The 19023-nt window shown below is 33.9% G+C and overlaps 2 pseudogenes; both read right to left on the bottom strand.

Moving 5' to 3' along the window:
- Window positions 1–333: 333 nt before the first annotated feature.
- On the bottom strand, window positions 334–8940 carry LOC125420724 (uncharacterized; annotated as a pseudogene).
- A 2561-nt stretch (window positions 8941–11501) lies between these two features.
- On the bottom strand, window positions 11502–15573 carry LOC107430995 (G-type lectin S-receptor-like serine/threonine-protein kinase At4g27290; annotated as a pseudogene).
- Between the last annotated feature and the right edge of the window lie 3450 nt (window positions 15574–19023).

The following is a 19023-nucleotide window of genomic DNA, read 5'->3' as shown; positions in this document are numbered from 1 at the left end:
GATTTATTTTACTATTTTGGTGAATAATATAATTTATCCTATACTATAAGCATAGTAGTTTTATTATTATTTTTTATTTATTTTTACCATACCATTAGCATTGTTGAACATTTATGATATCGAACAAATTAACAAATAGGCAAACAACATATACATGAATATTAAACTTTAATAATATTATCCTTAAAATATTTTTAAAAAAATGAAAAAAAAAACATTGTCAACATAAATTAAAATAAAATTAGATAAATATATCAAATAGTCTTATATCATCTCTATTATTATTATTATTATTATATGCAAAATTTTATTTAAGACAAAAAACAAAAAAACTCATTGCTCATTACTTTGATTTCTTGCATTTTGGGCATCCATCCACATATTTGAAGCCATTGTAGTTCTCCATTCATTAGCATTCTCTCGTTGTTGCTCTTAACTTTTAAACAGCTCTTCAAAATTATTTTCTTCATTTTCTTGTGTTAATAACGATGATGGAGATTCATCATTTGGCTCTATTGGAAACTCATCAGAGCAACATTCCTTGCAAAGAAAATTGTGCAATCTTGCACAAGCTAAAACTAGCTCTGCTTGTGTCTTAAATGGAAATAGAGGTGCAGACTTAAAAATTATGAATCTAGATTTAAATATGCCAAATATCCTCTCAATTATGTTTCTTAAAGAAGAGTAACGGAGATTGAACAATTCAGCTGCAGTTTCGGGGTGACGACCTGGACCAAAAAAATCTTGCAAATTGTATCAAACCCCTCGAAATGGGGCTAAAAATTATCGACAATTTGGAAATCCACAATCCACCACAAAAATATTTACCTAAAAATATAAGATATTAATTATTAATTCATAAATATTATTTTTGTAAAAATGAGTACATATTGAAAGTATATATATAACAAAAAAATATATACATTGTGGCACTTTAAGTCCATTCCTCCTTGATAAAGCATCATGTAGTAATTTTGAATCATAAGCCGAACCCTCCCATCCACTAAGCACATATATAAACTCCAAATCAAAGTTACAAGCTGCTAATACATTTTGTGAAATTTTTCCATGGTGATTATGATAGCTACTTACATCACGACCCTTTATTGTTGCCGGTATATGTGTGCCATCAATAGCTCCAATACAATCCTAAAAGAAATAATAAATTTTATAACTGACATAAAACATAAGGTGTTTTGAATAATAATTACAACACTAATAATAACAAAACTATAACAATAATAATTATTATTATTATTACTAAAAAATAAATAGATAAAACATTCATTACTTGATGTGATTCTGCCCGCGCCCACACATCCATCCATGTCTCGGAGGATATCCATACCTCGGAGGGCATCCATACGTCGGAGCACATCCACACCTCGGGGAGCATTTTTTACCTCGGACAACATCAGTCCATCCATGTCTCGGACAACACCAGTTCCTTTGGACATCAACAACACATTTATACCTCGGACAACATTCCACCTTGGCTATCAACTATATCGGGCATCTGATCTCGGACTTCGGACATCGGATGTAACTGAGCTTGGCCAGACACAACTTAGCTCGGATAGACATCAGTTAGCTCGGCCAGACACAAGTTAGCTCGGACAGACATCAGTTAGCTCGGATAGGCCATAAGTTAGCTCGGACATCAGGCAGACATAAGTTAGCTCGGTTGAAGACATAATTCATCCTAGATGTTAAAGTCAACTCGTTACCTAATTTGCGATTGACTTTATTTCTTTTTGGGTTTTTATTTATTTATTGTCTGGACAAATAACTTTAGGAAGGTTTTTATTTTATTGTAAATTAATTAATTCCTAATTTAATATAAAGGAATTAATTAATCAAACTTAGATTAGGAAAGGAAGTATAGTTGCGGCCAACTAGGTTTCTTTATGTGTGTGGCCGATTTTTTTCCTAGGGTTTTTAGGGTTTATTTTGTTTCTTTGAAAGCCTATTTAAAGGCTTATTTTTCAATAAGAATACAACTTTGATTTGATTAAGAAAATACTTGTGGGATTAATTATCTCTTTGTTCTTTGAGAACACCTAAAACACCATTAGAGAATTGGTTGTTTTAGCTTGACTTATCAATAGGTTTTCCATCCCCTATTGTGGCGTCTACATTATACCAAGGTTTCTACCCACAGGTTGGTTAGGGGTTAAGGTCCATTCCATTAGAACTTGAACTTAATTGAGATCCGGGCTAATATAATACGGGTTTAGGAGCAGGTCGTACTAGGTTCGTATCATTTGGTATCAGAGCTAAATTTTCTTCAGGTTTGATCTATCTTTATTTGCTTTATTTGTTTTTATGTGTTATTCTACAATTTTAGCATTAGGTTAAGGTTGCATCTGTCCCATACACGTTCAGCATATCTTTAAAAAAAAAAAAAAAAAATTCATTCCTAGTTGAATTAGGATTTCCTAGTTTTACCGTATTTTTTTGTTTCCTAGTTTGTTGGTAGTTTTTCATCATTGTTCTTGTTGATTTTTCTTTGCTGTTTTAGTCCTAAATATTTGCATTCATCTATTAAAAAAAAAAAAAAAGAGTTTGCGGCAGCATTTAAAAAAAAAAAAAAAAACTGCACATTAGTGTTTATCTGGAGATCACAGGTTTGGTGAATTTCTGGAGTTGGAATTGCAACTTTGGTAATTATTCTTGCTACTGCAGTTGTTTATGTTCTGTGAGTGAAAAAAAAAGGAAAAAAAAAAAAGAGGTAAAGCCGAATAAAAAAAAATAATAATAATAATATTTTGGTTTGTTGGAGTTTGATTTGTTTGTTGGAAAGTTGTTGGAGCTGCTGGATTTTTTTTGATTATTTATTTGAGTTGCCGGGAAATTATTTTTGCTGTTGGATATTTGAGTTTGAGTGCTAAATTATTTGGATTAAAATTAGTTAAAGGATTTGATACAAAACTTGAATTACAAGAACAGCAACCAACATTATTCTATATTTTTGTTCTCTTTGATTCTTGTTCATATTTGAATTCTTTTTTTGGAATTTTATTCTTAAATTCATAATCTACTACCATCTGGTGCAGTTTTCAAAAATTCCAATGTTTTTCCATTATTTTATGTGTTTTCTTGTCTAGAAAGCCGAAAAATTAGGATTTGTTGGATTCTTTTGGTATTGCCTACCTTTTGCTTTCTGTTTTGTTGATAAGCTTAATTAAAACATACTAGTGATCTAATTGCTGTTTTGTGGGTGTTTTAATTAGGACTTTGAGATAATCCATTGAGTGGAAAAAGGCAAGAGTGTGTAAGCTTAAAAGAGGGTAAAAGCCGAAACAAGTGTGCAAACACGAGTGTCAAGTCCTTATTTGAGTGAAACACGTAAGGGAGTGAAATTGGTAAGGTCCTATTTTATTTCTATTGCATTATTATACTAACATGACATAATCAAGGATGAGGAGAGGGGAGCCACCCTTGAGGATCAATGAGGAGGAGTCCGTAGCATTCCATGGCGATGCCCGAGATACCGGAAGCGGAGACCAAGTGGACATGAGAGCTGTTTTGGAGTCAATACAGCGGGTTAGTGCTCAAGTTGAGCATATGAATCAAAGAATGGAAAGGATAGAAGCCTCACAAGGAATGCCGAATACAAAAAATAGGCAAGAATTCCATGGAGGACGAGTCCGAGGACGAGGAGGTCGTGAGAGACCGAGAGAGGAATTTGATGAGGAGCCATTCGGTGGAGACTTTGAAGAAGGTATGGACGAAAATTTTGCTGTCCAAGACAGAGCTGGTAGTGGAAGATATAGGAGGGAAGATACAGATGATGATTTAGGAAATATCAAGGTTAACATCCCACCTTTTATGGGTAAAAGTGATCCCGAAGCTTATTTGGAGTGGGAAGAAAAAATGGAGATGATTTTTGACTGCCACAACTATTCGGAAGGTAAGAATGTGAAGTTGGCAGCAATGGAGTTTGGACATTATGCATTCCAATGGTGGACCAATGAACAAAATACCCGAAGGAGAGTTGGTGATGACTTGATTACTACATGGCGACAAATGAAAGGAGCCATGCAAAAGCGATTCGTACCATCACACTATCATAGGTTGTTGTATCAAAGACTTCAATCTTTATCTCAAGGACATGGATCCGTGGAGGATTATTACAAGGAGATGGAGATGCTTATGATGAGATTGAACTTGAATGAAGATAGGGAGGCAACCATGGCAAGGTTTCTTGGTGGTTTGAATCGTGAAATAGCCAATCAACTAGAATTGCAACAATATGTGGAATTGGAGGAGATGTTGCATGTGGCTATTAAATTAGAGCATCAATTCAAGAGGAGGGGTGTAAGATCATGGTTTGGAGGTGTTTCCAACAGTGGAAGGTCCAATTCAAGTGGCTGGAGGAACAATCCCATCTATGAAAGCAAGCCAAAGCCGAAAGTCAAAGAAGAAAGTTCAAACTGGCCAAGGAAGGAGACTAGAATCAAATCTGTCCAAGCACCAAAGAATGAGGTAAAATTAGATCCTAAACCTTCTAGAACTCATGATGTTGTGTGTTCTAAATGCCAGGGAGGAGGACACATTGCTAGCCAATGCCCGAATAGAAGAATCATGGTGTTAAAGGGCAATGACGAGCTAGAATCGGAAAGTGAAGAAAGTGAGGATGAAGCCAAGCAAGAGGAGGAGGACTTTGAGGATGAACCTGAAACCTTGCAAGCATCCAATGCTGAATTAAACTTGCTTTCTAGGAGAGTACTTGGTGCATACAAAGATGAGGATGAAATTCAAAGAGAGAACATCTTCCACACCTGATGTGAAATTCAAAGTAAGATTTGTAGTATGATTATTGATAGTGGAAGTCGTACAAATGTAATTAGTAACATTGTAGTGGATAAATTAGGCTTAACAACTATTAAACATCCAGAACCTTATAGATTATAATGGCTTAATGATACTGATGAAATAAAAGTGAATAAACAAGCCAAAGTAAAATTTAATATAGGTAGATATGAGGATGTAGTTTTATGTGATATTGTACCCATGATTGTTGGACATATACTATTAGGTAGACCATGGCAATTTGATAAAAATGCTACTCATTTTGGTCGAGAAAATAGTATTGTTTTCAGGTTTAAAGGGAAGAAGGTCAAGCTGGAACCATTATCTCCTAAAGAGGTTTACAAAGACCAAATACAAATCCAACAAAGGAGAGAAGCCGAAAAGCTCAAGAAAAAAGCAAGTATGGCACCAACGGCTTCACCATCCTTTCAAGAAGGTGAGATTGGGGTTGCTGATCAAGGTAAGCTTTCTAAAACCCAAATTGAGTCGAAGAACCAAGAAAAAGCTGAGAGAGTGGTGAGAAAAGAGAGCAAACCCGAGAGCACAAAAAATCTGGAAATTTCCGCCAATGCGAGCCAAACCGAGGAAAGAAAAAGAAAAGAAAGAAAAGAGAGGAAAAACCAGAATATTTATTTGAGTTTTAGGAATATTAATAAGGCTATTGAATGTACAAAACCCTTGTTGGTCATGATTCATAAAGGAAATTATTTTAATGATCAAACTAACTTTGAAGAACTTGAATTGCCAAGTTCAATGATTTCTCTTTTGAAGGAATTTGGAGATGTCTTCCCAAATGAAAGTCCAAGTGGACTACCATCCAGTCAAGAGGGAAAAGGCGAGCTTGCTGTCCAAGGTAAGTGTTCTAATACTCAGGTTGTGTGGGGAGATTTTAATAAAACCTAGAGTGAGAAATTTGGTGCAAAAGCCGAGAGTGAGGAAGGTGAGATGACCATGAGTGAGAAAGGAAAAGGAAGACAAGAAAGGAAAAATATAAATTTTTATCTTAGCTTTGGTGATGTTAATAAAGTGATTATGAATAAGCAATCATTGCTGACCATGAATTTCAAAGATATTTATTTAAAGATGTCTTTATTGCGTAGAACTTTACCTGCATTGTTGAAAGCTTTACTTAATGGAAATTCAAAAATTTGGAAAAGATTATTTGCTAACTTCAAAGAAAGTCATTTTTGCTATACTGAGCATGTATTTTTAGTTGTTATTGTGATAGTGTTTGATCCAGGAGATTTGCACCTAAGAAAGGAAAGGTTTCCTGAGCAAGGGAAGTCCAAGCTTATGCTGCGTCGAGATGGAAATTTGATTTGGTATGATTTGCCGGGTGAGTATAATGTTCATACTACATTTAATGTTGCTAGCTTATCTCTTTTTGCTACAGGTGATGCTCTTGATTTGAGGACAAATCCTTTTCAAGAGGAGGGGAATGATGTGATTCTGCCCGCGCCCACACATCCATCCATGTCTCGGAGGATATCCATACCTCGGAGGGCAACCATACCTCGGATACCTCGGAGGGCATCCATACGTCGAAGCACATCCACACCTCGGGGAGCATTTTTTACCTCGGACAACATTAGTCCATCCATGTCTCGGACAACACTGGTGTCATCCATGTCTCGAACAACACCAGTTCCTTTGGACATCAACAGCACATTTATACCTCGGACAACATTCCATCTCGGCTATCAACTATATCGGACATGTGATCTCGGACTTTGGACATCGGATGTAACTTAGCTCGGCCAGACACAACTTAGCTCGGATAGACATCAGTTAGCTCGGCCAGACACAAGTTAGCTCGGACAGATATCAGTTAGCTCGGATAGGCCATAAGTTAGCTCGGACATCAGGCAGACATAAGTTAGCTCGGTTGAAGACATAATTCATCCTAGATGTTAAAGTCAACTCGTTACCTAATTTGCGATTGACTTTATTTCTTTTTGGGTTTTTATTTATTTATTTTCTGGACAAATAACTTTAGGAAGGTTTTTATTTTATTGTAAATTAATTAATTCCTAATTTAATATAAAGGAATTAATTAATCAAATTTAGATTAGGAAAGGAAGTATAGTTGCGGCCAACTAGGTTTCTTTATGTGTGTGGCCGGTTTTTTTCCTAGGGTTTTTAAGGTTTATTTTGTTTCTTTCAAAGCCTATTTAAAGGCTTATTTTTTAATAAGAATACAACTTTGATTTGATTAAGAAAATACTTGTGGGATTAATTATCTCTTTGTTCTTTGAGAACACCTAAAACACCATTAGAGAATTGGTTGTTTTAGCTTGACTTATCAATAGGTTTTCCATCCCCTATTGTGGCGTCTACATTATACCAAGGTTTCTACCCACAGGTTGGTTAGAGGTTGAGGTCCATTCCATTAGAACTTGAACTTAATTGAGATCCGGGCTAATATAATACGGGTTTCGGAGCAGGTCGTCCTAGGTTCGTATCATTACTTACCTTGAAGTAAGGGTAAAATCTTGTATGTTCTCTTATTTTACTTGGCACTGTAAATTTTGGTTTAACCATCATATCTGGTGCTATTGTGTTCAAAACCCTCAAAACTTTGTTGAAGGTTTTGCTCATTGTGAAATGTGATCGACTAAACATTTCACGACTCATACGATAGCAAGAATTTTGACCTATAATAAGTAAAAATGTTGCAAACAATTCTTCAATGCAAATGAATCTTGTATCCTATAATTATATTTTTTCTCTAATAATTTTACATAACTTCAAAAACACATTAGGATACATCCTATATAGTTGCCAAAAATGTTGAGGATCTTCTTTCAATACTTTATGAATATAATTATACCCCTTAGGAGTGATTGGTTGTCGAACCAGTGGACGTTTGATATATTCATCACATATGCTAATCATTAGTGCATCTAATACCTCAAGTATTACTTGAATTGCCAACAATATTAATTTAATGGTTTCATAAAATTCTCCATCTTCTTGTGTATCTCTTTCTCCCAATTCTTCCTGTTCCATTTCTCTATTAATCTAAAACATAAATCAAATATTACTAGAAAATATGAAATGTAATAAAAATTAATAATATCAGGAAGGGAAAAAAAAACTCTTAAATGAAAAATTCAATTCAGTAAAAATTGAACAATAAAGCAAATGAAAAAATTCACTTAAACAAACTAGAGAGAAAAATATATCAAAACGAAAAACCTATATCATAAAATAGTTATAGTTAAATATATGTTTTAACACTCATTCCATATTAAATGATATCCATTCTGAGTGCTCTTTAGGTAACATCTTCAAGAATGTATCTTTGACTCCCATTTTCTGAATCAATGCAAGTGCTTTATAGCGACCATGATTATCTAAATTTGGAATTTCCTTAAAGCATTCCAAATATCATTCTTTTTCTCCTTTTAACCATGATTATCTAAATTTGGAACGTATATCTCATTAATCTCATCATATACATAGTCATCTATCCTAACATGTGTACTTTCATCTTGCCCATAAATTCTTGCATCTGTATTGTATCCCAATCCAATAGAGTTTTTTTCCAATGGTAGTTTCATTTCCAACAGCAATTTTTAAATCCTCAAAGTCAGCAGCAGTGTCTGTTCGAAGATGTTTCTAGTTTGGATGAGACTGACAAATATAAAAAAAGAATAATAATAAAATAAAATAAATATAATATTTTGTTAACATATAAAAATACAAAATATATATATATATATATATATGGATATATAAGATATAATAATATAAAATACATTCTTATGAAAATTTATAACCTCACCTTAAAGTAATTATCCCATATTTCATCTGTGGCAGTGAATCTTTGTGTGGCTACATCCCATTCAAAACCAGAGTTGAAATGCATGAGTTGAGAAAATATTTGATAAAGCATTTTAAACCATTTCTAGCGACTTTGATCTGAGTATAATTTTTATTATACCCAAGTGCTTCATTGAGCTTAGGAAGTATCTAACTTTCCACAGTTAGTTTGCTAAATACACCATTATTGTCACGCCATCCACGATTAGCAGCATCAACCATCAGTTCCAACAACATATTACTCTCTTGCAAGGTCCATGTGTTATATGCAGTTTTACCTTTTCGTTGTGAATCTCCCATTGTCACAATGAATATCTAAATATAAAGCCCATGAATAGTTAAAACTCACATTTATATATATATATATATAAATTAAACATATAATAAATAAGATCAAAATATTCACATTCCAACTCATCAAACTATAAAATGAAATTAAAAGTATTTAATAAATCATATTAGATTCATAATGCATTTTAAAAGACTACTAACTGTAACAAAAAATAATGTATTTTTCTAACTTTTCTGAAATCATATATATATATATATATATGCATGAACATGTAGTACTAGAGCGCAGCATATATTTTTTGAGTGCAAGTAGGCAGTAATATTTCGTAACACATAATAATAATAATAATAATGGAACACTAAACATGGTCAGCCATTCACAGTGAAATAGAAACCAAAACACAAATTTTTGGAGAAGTGTGTTTAATTAAGTACAAGAAACTATATATATATATATATATTATAATATAAATTTATTAATTGATAGAAAATTGTGTGGCTAGCTTTTGATGTGCACACTCATTGTGCCTAATCTACCAACTCTTTTATTTTTATTTTTTTTCATAACTATATAAATTTATTAATTGATGGAAAATTGTGAGGCTAGCTTCTAACATGCACATTCATTATGCCTAATCTACCAACCCCTTTTTTTTTTTTTTCCCACAAGCGGTGATCATCACTGTTTCCTTTTTTTACTTTTTTTTTTTTTTTGGTACAAAGAAAATAAATTGATCACTGATCTGAGATGAGATGATCTTTACCCTCCTGAAAACTAACCCCTCAAAGTTTTTGTAACCTAGCAGTTATTTCTATGCTCCTGCTTTCGTCTGTGTGTTTATGGCTCGAGGAAGGAAAGAAAGGGGGGGTCTTTTGTCTGTGTGTTTATGGCTTAAATGGCTAAAGTTGTGTGTGTGGCTAGTTTTGTTTGTTGCGGAATTGGTAAGTGAATTTCTGAGATATCCATTTGATAATTTTGAATAAATTTCAAAAGGTTTTTAATAAATTCATTTTGTGCTTTTTGGGGGGAATTCTGAGGGTTTAAAGGGTTGTTTTTTGATGATGGATTTCTTGCTTGCAGGTCGATCTGTGGGATGAACATTGATTATGGGAAGGTGGAAAGGTGGGGGATTGAGAACAGAGGTACGGTACCCATTTGAGAACAGGTACTAAGTATGTGGATAACTGCTCAAATATCATGGATTCAGAATGGAACTGTTGAAGAAAACATTCTCAGGGGTTCTTCTTGATCGTGCTTTTGATGCTCACATTAGATTGGAACTATTTAAGGTTTGCGAGCACTACAATATGTTTTCTTCAATGACTTATTTTTAATCAAGAGTATCGAACTGCTAGCTATAAAATTTTCATTGCACTATGAAATTTGCTTCTATAGTCTTCCGATGTTATGTTGATCTTATTATGGTAATGAGATGCGATGATAGTACAATTAGGAAAGTATGACGAGCTTCTAGATTTAGGATTGGATTTCGAGCACCAGTAGCTAGCTGCCCATGAAACCTCCATGGATCAATAACCCACAAAAAGGAAAAGTAAATTCTCCTTGAACAACTAGATGTGTATCATCTTCTAGCCATGGATGTGCTACACCACCTTTTATTTCTTTTTACACTAGGGCTAAACACATACACAGCATATATGTATATATTTACAATAGCAGATAACAGATACGTTCCTTAGAAACTCAAAACTTCTCACTCTTTTTTTTTTTTTTTTTCAACTCAAAACTTCTCGATCGGAATTCAAAATTTTCACAACATTGATTTGGGTTTTTATCAAACAATAGCAGGATAATGTGAAAAAAGTAGAAAAATTGAATCATACCCAAAAAACCAGATCAAGCAAGGAAGCATGGGGAGAGAGCCCACAGGAAAGACTGCTATTTTGGTTGCCGTCAGTTTGCCGGTTTTGTTCGACCGTTCATCTAGTGGGTTAGGTTTGTCCATTTGTTCTTTGTTCTTCATTCTGTCTCAAAGCAACGTCTCACTCAATGCTTTGTTTTTTAAAATCCGATGAAATCTCTAGGGTGGAGACTGGATTTGTGAAAGGCTTGAGTATTTATACCTAGCGTCTCAAAATCCAATCAAATCCATCAATTTATATAGATTCTATAGGATTCTGAATTGAATACCCTAATATTTTAATAGATTCTACGGAAATCTTAATTGAATACCTTTGAACTTTTAAAATCTTTTGAAATCCATTAAATTCCTAATTCAATACAAAAATTATTTTAAAAAGTCATTGTTCTTAAAGAATTTTAAAAAATAATGTATTTTAATGGATTTTAAAAGATTTTAAAAGTAAAGCTGTAAAAAAAATTGTTAATATGAAATCCAGCTTTATCTTAAAGATTTTGTATAATTCTATTAAATTTTTTAGGAAATCTGTGGAATTTCATAATAATGCATCAAATCCTTTAAAATTTATAACTTATTTTAAATCATTAAACTCTGAATTAAATTCACAATCAAAAAAATGTTCAAAGTAAAAACAAGTCAAAAAAAAAAATGTTAGGGGCGTCCTTAAAGTGTTTGGCAACAGAACCATTATTATGCATCCAAAATATAAGTTAATTGCCAAAATATAAGTTAATTGTTAACCTTAACAAGACAAAAACAGAACAAAAGTATATGGGTTGATTAAAGCAAATTTAACGGTTAATGATTAACAGTCTCTATCTACCATCCAGCTTTGTCATAGTCAATACATTTTGTGAACCGGATTCTTTGTTTCTTGATGTTGATCTGTCATCATTTGAACTCCTTTTAGTGAAGAAACCAGGTTGCTGAGGTTGAGGCAATATTGTTCCTTCATTTTCCAACATGAAAATCACAGAAGACATTGTTGGTCTGTCTTGAGGAAATTTTTGCACACATAGCAAACCCACTCGAATGCATCTCAGCACTTGACATTCAACACTTGAATCATTTAAGCTTGCATCCATTAGATCCAAGGCTCTCTCTTCATTCCAAAGCAACCATGCCTGTGACAATATTTGTTAGCTTGTCATTCCCAAAAATTGCACTGGACATAACAGATAGAGTAAACCAAACCAATCTTCTTTCCTTACATGTCCCAAAAGGTTGTGGTGGTGATCAGGATGGTTGAACCTTCTATTCTTTTTCCCACTCACAATCTCTAGCAAAAGCACACCAAAGCTAAACACATCCGATTTTACAGAGAATTTTCCATCAATTGCATACTTTGGAGACATATACCCACTGCATGAACAATTTGATTAGAAAACTTCAATCTTTTAATATGTCATTACACATTAGTGATAGAAAAAAAATAAACTAACGTACTATGTTCCAATGATTCTTCTTGTTCGGGTTTCTTTTTCATCACCACTAAACATCCTTGCTAAGCCAAAATCAGAAATCTTAGGATTCAAGTTGTTATCCAGTAAAATATTAGCAGCCTTAAGATCTCTATGAATAACTTGAAGCTTAGAAACACGATGTAGGTAGAGAAGACCTCTTGCAATGCCCATTATGATATCAAACTGCTGTTTCCAACACAAGATGGTACTTATCATTTTCACCACTTGTTATACTTCAGATAGCTAGGTTAGTTCTAAGTATATTCACATATGGCAGTATTTATGAAATAATCAAAATGGTTTTGCAATAGTGAACAAAATGTGTGAAGGCAAACAGGTTCTAACCGAAGATAAAATGATCCAAGCTTTTATTGGGCATATACTCATAGATTAACATCAATTCTTCTCCTTGAATGCAGCAACCTAGAAGTGCAACGAGATTCCTATGTTGAAGCTTTGCAATTAAGTCTAGTTCATTCTTAAACTCTTTGAGACCCTGAACAGAATACTTGGAAAGTCTCTTGACAGCTATTTCTTGTCCTGTTGAGAGGTTCCCCTGCATATTCCCATTAAACAACATAAAAAAGTATGAAGCTAGTTTTATCCATACTTTCATACACTGAGATGCATATGGATAACTATATTGTTCAATATATAATAAGAAACAAATACCTTGAAAACAGAACCAAAGCCTCCAGATCCAATCATATGTTCAGGAGAGAAATTTTTTGTAGCAGAAGAAATTGTAGCCAAATCAAATAATGGTAATTCTATATATTCTTTCTTGTATCCCAAACCTGTTACATTACACAATGATTTTCAGTAAATTCATCGATAGGTATTTTCCTTTTCTTTTTTTTTTTTGGGGGGTAAATTCTTCTATAGGTCCTGACAAACTAATATAGTTAAGAAATGGAGTCAAAGGGAACAATTTTCTTACCTCTTTTCTTCGTTCTTGCTTTCCAAAATATGCAGCAGAGAACGAGGATAAAGACGCAAACAGCCACAATTGAAACCAGAATAATGGTCTTTAGTCTTTTCTTCATATTTGCATCGTGAATAGATTCTAGAAAAAAGAAAAGACAATACCAAAAGATCATATAATGCAAATATTGCCTATACTAATGTTTAGCCTTTGTACATGGAATTTATACTGTCTCTTTTACGGTTCTGTTTCCCAAATAACTAATCTTATATGAGAAACAGAAGCAGAAAGGAGTTGAAAGCGTAAGTTCTTTACAATAATTTATATTTTCTTGGTATAATCTCAGGATATTTTAACATCTTCTTGACAATGAAAAATAAAATCCTTCTATTGCTGTAAACAAGATCTCAATAATTTTCCTTTTGCAATGAAATCATAAGCAAAAAATGCACGTACTCATTGCAGAAGCAGACAGCCGTATATATACATCCTGCTTGGTAAGTTGTACTCTCAACTCACGAACATCAACAAGGTCACCAAACCACATCAAGCAGCCACTGCCTCCATCTCTGATATCAGAATTAGCATAAGCTGTACAAGAACAGTTCTTCAAGCACATCTCTTTGCACTCATGGAGGCTTATGCTCTTGTTCAACCAAAAATCCAACAGGTCAGGCAATTTCACCTCCACAACCTTTATAAACCCTTCACCCCTCCGGCAATCTAAAGGCATCTTCCTCGAGCACCCATTAGACCAATTCAGAACTTCCCATTCATTCTGGGACCTCGGGACGAACCCATTCAAGCACTCGCATATCGGACTTCTATTAATTTTACAAATACCATTTGGACCACAGTATCCATAACTGTCACATGGTTCATATGGTCGTGTGTACATGATATCCCATTTCTTGCTTCCATTTTCCAATACAAGAAGTTCATACGAACCAGAAGGATTCAATTTTAGGCGTGTAATGGCTGCGTTAACTTTTTGCTTGAAACCAACATATGACTCGTTCTCATTTAATACAAAAGCGGCTTCAAAAACAGGGTTAGTCACGACAACAATACCGCGAAATTCAACTCCATCCCATAGACCAGACCGAGTCTTTCTGGTTGAACCCGCGGCAGTTATAATTTGTGGCATCCCAGTGATGTTCAACCGGTAAGTGGAGTCGCCAATTGACGGATCATCAGCGCTTTTCCATGCTGTTATATGTCGTTCCAGACCACTTTTGAAATCCCATCCGACCTTCATGTGTGCTAAAAAATTGTCTGATGGATAATCGAAGCTCTGCCATGCATATATTTTGGAGCTGAGGCTATCTCTGTTCCCAACTACAAAATTCCCTGACTCCAAAAGCTGAGCAACTGGGTTGTTTCCTGTTTCCATTGATGATGTATTTGAGGACCAAATGATGCCCCTGGTTCGATTGAGAAGACGAAGACTTCCATGGCTGGTAATGATCAATGAGCCATTTGAATCATGAAGTGGGTTATTTCTGTTTGCAACCCAGACAACGACATCAGGGGTAATCTTGTACCATATTCCTAAGTACCTGTTCTTGGAGCTGCCAGGGGAGAAGAAGCCAAACTCAAAGCTTCGGCCTGAAGAAACTAAAGTCATGCCGTCGGTGAGGGACTGTGTTGGAGTTATGGTGTCTGCTGCTCTAGAGAGTAACAACAAGGTCGGGAGAGAGATCACCGAAGCATACAAAATGGTGAAGAAATTATAGGTTCCCATTTGGAATATTTTTTTATAAAAAACAGATAAAAGTTGCAGTAGCAGTATTTTGAATGAATATTATATAAAACTTAATCCAAAAATGTGAGAAAAATAATCCTCAAATCTGGTCACCAATAGATATGTCTTTACAAGCTGTTAAAAAGAGAAGAAAGAAGGGAATTTTGCAGGTCCAAAACGGCATCATTGTACTGCAGCAATAATGAAGGGCAGAAAGGATATTTCATAAGTTACTTGCCACGTTAGAGCTGCTGGAGTTAGTTGAACGCACCGTTTCTTGTTTTGGATATATATGTATATTTAGTCTTCTTCTTGCTGGTGCAGATAGAAAAACAGAGAGCAAACAAGGAAAAAATTGCAGACCGTGTGTAGCTGTGTGCGAAGAGAGTCCCGTGAGTTTTGAGAGCCATTCTTTCTTGTTTTTCTTTGTGTTCTCAACGTGGGTTTGAGAGAGATCTCTGTGGAGATTGAAGAGTGAATGGGTGTATTGGGATCTTGGGTATTGGTTTGGGTATTCTTGTGTGAATCCACCATTGATGGTCTGTTATTAAGCTTGTAAACACCATTTTTCTATAGTGCAGAAGCTCAACGCTTGAGCAACGAGGACGTAGGTCGATTTTGACCGAATCTCGGTAATTTTGTGTGTTCTTGTTTAGTATTTTCTTTATTGAAGTGAGTTCAAGAATTCTACAACAAAAAAAAAAAAAAAGAAAGAAAAAAGGCAGAAGAAGAAGAATGAACATACAACTTCTATGTACAGGTGTCAACAAATTTGCCGAAGCCCCGTACCAATAAGTCTATTTTTTTTTACCTGTTACATATTGACTTAGCTATATAATGCCATTACCAAAAAAAAAAAAAAAAAATGCTATACATTGCGATGTGAATCATTAATTATACGTCTCGTTAAAGTCTGCATCATATATTTTATCTCCAATAGATCTATCAAGATCCATAGACGTGCGGATAGGATAGATCACCGATGTCTTTATTTTCTTAGTGCATTTTGTTTTACACTTTGTTCATTCACGTATAACTTTGATTGAAAGCCATCTGTGTTGACTGCATCTTATACCGTGGATGCTTAAACGATGCTCATTTTATTTCATTTCCTCTTTTCTCCTTTGGACTCTTCTCTTTCTACCTTACCGCTCAGAGTATAAACAGAAGCATCGTTTCCTCTCTCAACTAAATTAACTTGATTATTTTTTATTTTTTCTTGTGCATAATTAAACCAGCATAAATATAACAAAACCACATGACTGAGGAGAACTTGCTGGAGTGGATAGCGGCTAGATGGATGTGCTGGTGTGCATAGCATAGCCACCGGATAGAAGGAAAACCAAAAAATAGATGCAAAATTGGAAATTAATGGTGTTAGTCTTTTAATATGACGCGTAGTTTAGTTTTTTTTTTTTTTTTTTTAAATGTGATCCGTCATTAATATTACTTGGGAACTACACGAGTGGTTATGTGTACCAAATCCGCTGGTACACAATTTGTACTAAAAAATTCCTCGATGATTGGATGGTCCCTTGCATTGATGTTTTACAGCTCATTAAGGCATGATTGTACTGTATGAATTTTATTATTATGGATGTGTGTTTGGTTAAAAAAAAATAATAATAATTATAATATTCAAATAGAATCAAATTAATTAATTATATTATTTTTAATAAATAGAGATTAATATTATTGATATTTTGTTATTAATTTTATAAGTTTAGTTGATATTGTTTGGTAGTATTATAAAAATTAAACAATTTAAATGTTCTTTTAAACGTGTGCAAGAGTGCTATTTTAAATTCAATTAGAGAAATTAAAAAAATATATGATAATAAAATAATAAAAATTATGCAAAATAAATTTGATAAAAATCAAACGATTATATTAATTTGCAGAGAAAAAACAAATTAAAGATTTTTATATTTCTTGTGACAAAAAAAAATTAAATATAAATTTTTAAATGCCTTGTGTGAGGATTCTTAAAGCTCGGATTAAAGAGAAGAAGAAGAAATATCTAGTAGTTTCCTTAAGAAGAAAGAGAAAACTCGAAAGAAAATGAGAGAATTTGAGAGAAAATTTTCTTCTGTATATTATTGTAAAGTTTGCTTACATAACAAGTTTTTCACACCTAAACAACTATTTATGCAACTGTTATAACTATTTTTTACAAGCAACAAGAAACACGTGAACACAATGTAAAATAGCAAGTTGTTAAGCTGAGTTGGCATCCTTTTCAGTTAAGCTGAGCTGCTGAGTTGGCATCCTCTTCGATTAAGCTGAGCTGCTAAGACTTACTGCTGACTTGTAAATGGTGTAGCTTCAACAACCCTCCTCAAATAAAAGACTCCATATCTTCACAACACAACTTTTGTTTGAATAACAAAAAAGTCAAAACATATCAGCTAAATTCTTGAAACTTGAACAATATTCAACTTTGATCTTAAAATCAGAAAACGAGCTGGTCCAAGAGGTTTTGTAAAGATATCTACAGTTTGCTCACAAGTGGGTACATACCTAATCTCTGATAACTTATGCAAAACCTTTTCTTTAACATAACGAATATCAATTTCAATATGTTTAACTCAAGCATGAAAAATAGGATTTGAAGCCAAGGCTGCTGCACTCAGATTATCACACCACACAATTGATCTTTGAAATTGCAGTTTAAGCTTTTTCGAAAGTTCAAGCAACCAACTAAGTTCTGCTGTAATATTTGCTAATGCCCTATACTCTGCCTCAGTACTAGACCTCGAAAAAACAAGTTGTTTTTTAGAACTCCAAGATGCCAATTTTGGTCCAAAGAAAACACAATATCTTGTACAAGATCTTCGAGTATTAGAACAACTTGACCAGCCACTGTTAGCAAAACCATGAAAAACTAGTTTATTGCAGTTAGGAACTTTCAGATGTAAACCACAATCAATTGTATCTTTTAAGTACCTAAGTAACCTTTTGCAAGCTTCCCAATGGCTTATATTTGGTAAATGAACAAACTGACAAAGTCTGTTTACTGAAAAACAGATCTTAGGCCTAGTTATTATCACATATTGCAAAGCCCCTACAATGCTTCTATATTCTGTTGGATTACTCAATAAATCTCTGTCATGAAGGGATAACAACTTTCCTGAGTTCATTGGTGTAGAATAACTGTTGGCATCACTCATTTTTGTTTTGTGTAGTAAGTCTTTAATGTACTTTGTCTATGACAAGTACATGCCATTTTCAGTTCTTGACACCTCAATACCCAGGAAGTAGTGTAGATTTCCTAGATCCTTTAAAGAAAAATCTTTATTAAGATCTTGAATCAAATCTGAAATGTATGTGAGTCTTGAACCTATGATAATTATATCATCAACATACACCAGCAATATCCCAGACACATCTTCAGTTTTCAAAATGAACAGAGAAGTATCAGCAACTGAATTTACAAACCCTTTTTGAAAAAGAGCTCCTTTTAATTTGTCAAACCATGCTTTTAGAACTTGTTTCAATCCATAGAGTGCTTTATGCAGTTTGCAAACATGAGTAGGGTAGAGAGAACTTACATAGCCCTTTGGTTGTTCCATGAATACATCCTCTTGAAGATCTAAGAAAAGTATTATCAAAATCTATCTGTTTTACTGACCAATTGTAAGCAAGAGCCAAAGTTAAGATTACTCTAATTGTTGTAGGTTTAACAACTGAACTAAAAGTCTCAAAGTAATCAGAACCAGGTTGTTGATGAAAGCTTTTAGCTACAAGCCTTGCTTTATATCTTTGAACCCTTCTGTCAGAATTATATTTAATTCTATACACCCACTTATTTCCCACAACATTCATATAAGATGAATATAGAACAAGGGAGCAGGTACCATTTTTCCTCAAGGCTTCATATTCTTTGTCCGTTGCTAGTTTCCATTGTGGATTTTTCAAGGCATATTCAACCATTTTAGGTTTTGTGTTAAGAAAAATAACTTTAACAAGCTGTGTAGAAGAAGATATGTTGAATCTAGTGTCAGTTGAACCTGAAGAATTCTTATCCAGACCTTGCTGATGTGAGAAAAACACTTTGGCTTAGAAATACCACTTTTG

The sequence above is a fragment of the Ziziphus jujuba genome, chromosome 1 (genome assembly GCF_031755915.1).
Source record: "Ziziphus jujuba cultivar Dongzao chromosome 1, ASM3175591v1".
NCBI lineage: Eukaryota > Viridiplantae > Streptophyta > Magnoliopsida > Rosales > Rhamnaceae > Ziziphus > Ziziphus jujuba.
The sequence above is the reverse complement of the archived record's forward strand: the minus strand, read 5'-3'. Positions and strand labels throughout refer to the sequence as shown.